We start from the raw sequence: 2,190 nt of genomic DNA on the forward strand, positions 1-2,190 counted from the left end.
AGGCGGTTCATTACATGCATTCAGCCATGCAATGCGTTGCCACAGCTGCCAGTATAAATTACCATTGCTTTCAGGTGCCGTCACATTCAATGAATCACCAGTATGAAATGACGACAGGAGGAAAATAATAACATGCCCATCGCGGAATTGTTTCCGTGTGTAATTATCCTAGATGGCCCTGTAAGCGGATTGTGTCAGGGATTACACGGAAATTGCAAAAATATAGAGTGTTCGTATACAGTTAATTCCTTCTTATCTGGTATTTGTAAAACAACATTCTTTAATCTCTTTATATATGATTAGAAATGTATATAGTTTGGTGGCAGAGTCTTTAGATCACTGGGCCAAGTTTGATTCCCAGCCAAGGTCAACATCAGTAGTGAGCAATATCTGAATCGTTCTTGCTGAGCAGATTTCATCACTCCATCTGATTTCACTACATCCCTTTGAGTGTACGTTCAGACACAATGTCTTTAAAAACATATCTGACAGACGGCGTTTGAGGCAATGGTCCTTTTGCATAGAAAAAAAATTGTAATGTTCCTTTTAAAGAAAACAAAATCTTGTAAAAAAAATATGATGCAAATTGACGTTTGCCAATATGTAGATGGGCCAAACTTGGATTTTCACTGCAATACATTGCATGTACATTGTACATAACACATCGCAGATGTGTGATACATGCGTGAATAAGGTGCACTAGTCTGTGTGTTTAGTTTGTTACCAACTAGCATCACCAGCGAATAAGCCCTGAACTCGTGGGAGGCAAATTTGCTGTGTGCATTCAAAACCCTCCCTCGGTTTACTGTAATCTCACAGTGTCACACTCGATTTAAAGAAGCCACTTGATTAAAAATTACTTTTTTCCACAACCCTGAAGACCCTTTTGTTATATTCGACGACGATTAGCACTTTGTAATTAAAGGGTCCAAATGTTTGCAATTAACTGTGCTAAGCTCGTCTCGGCCAACAGCGTACGTCAAGTGAATGCACCACTTGCTGTTCAACAGCCAGACACGAGAGGGTGCTAGAGGCATTACACTCGAACAGCGCAATGACGTCACCTTAAAGTGCCCATACGCACCCGGTTACAGAACATTTTATATCTTAACATCAAAGCAAATAAAACGTAAGATTTTTTTCACAAGCTCGTTACTAATAAACAGCGCCATTAAAACGAGCAACGGAAGATGTTTATTTCTCCAAACGTGGCATTAAAAAGAATGACCCCGACGTGATTTGAACACGCAACCTTCTGATCTGGAGTCAGACGCGCTACCGTTGCGCCACGAGGTCTTCATGCCGACAATAGTGAAAGCTGCCTATATATGAGTTGTATTCCAGTGGTGATAGACACGTTTCATATAACGCAGAATATGTAGAATACATGTGTGTGTATTGAACTTCTTTCGCACCGTGTTCGTCGGAGGCACGGGAAAAGGGCCGTCCATAAATGACGTCACGCAATTTTTTACCCCCCCCCCCTCGTCACACTGCGTCACAAAAAGTCCTCTTTCCGTTTTGCCACCCCCCCCGCCCCCCGTTTCATTCCCTCTACGTTTAAAATACAGTACTGTATTCTTAGGTTTTTTCGGTAAAGTCACGTAGGTAAAAAATTAAAATTAATTAAAGTAAAATAAAAAATAAAATAAAAATCACGACGTTTCGGAGGCAACACAAGCTTCATTTAAATGTTTTACCTACGTGACTTGACCGAAAAAACCTAGAATACAGTACTGTACTTTACGTTTAAGGAGCCGTCCATAAATGACGTCACGCACCTATGGGGGGGGAGGCGGGGTCAGACATTTGTGACGATGTGTGACGAGGGGAGGGTTTGATAAATATGACGTCACATCAAAATGCGCAACTTTAAATAAATATTAATTAAATTGAATTGTTATAACAACACAAATTTTGATTAATGTTCATTATTAACTATTTGATTATTTAAATTTGCTAAGGTCACCTTTTATTTATTCCATGAAGGAGCATTTTGCTTCTCCATGGGAGAATGGAGAAGCATCAATTTAGTAAAATGTTTGAATGATTGTTATTAAACATTTTTATTTTAATTATTCGAACAGGCCTTTTCATTCTGTGAAATGAATATGTGATTGTTATAATTGTACTCTCCATTTTGCTTCGTTCTACTACGAAGTTAAAGTATTTTTTAAAGTTATAATTACT

General features: G+C 38.8%; 1 non-coding gene across 1 annotated transcript; it reads right to left on the minus strand.

Annotated features, from left to right (window-relative positions):
* Positions 1-1,224: 1,224 nt before the first annotated feature.
* Positions 1,225-1,296, minus strand: TRNAW-CCA (transfer RNA tryptophan (anticodon CCA)). Its single transcript has one exon. It is a non-coding gene; the product is annotated as a tRNA-Trp (tRNA).
* Between the last annotated feature and the right edge of the window lie 894 nt (positions 1,297-2,190).

Source organism: Lampetra planeri, chromosome 19, assembly GCF_965212315.1.
Source record: "Lampetra planeri chromosome 19, kcLamPlan1.2.h2, whole genome shotgun sequence".
NCBI classification, from domain to species: domain Eukaryota; kingdom Metazoa; phylum Chordata; class Hyperoartia; order Petromyzontiformes; family Petromyzontidae; genus Lampetra; species Lampetra planeri.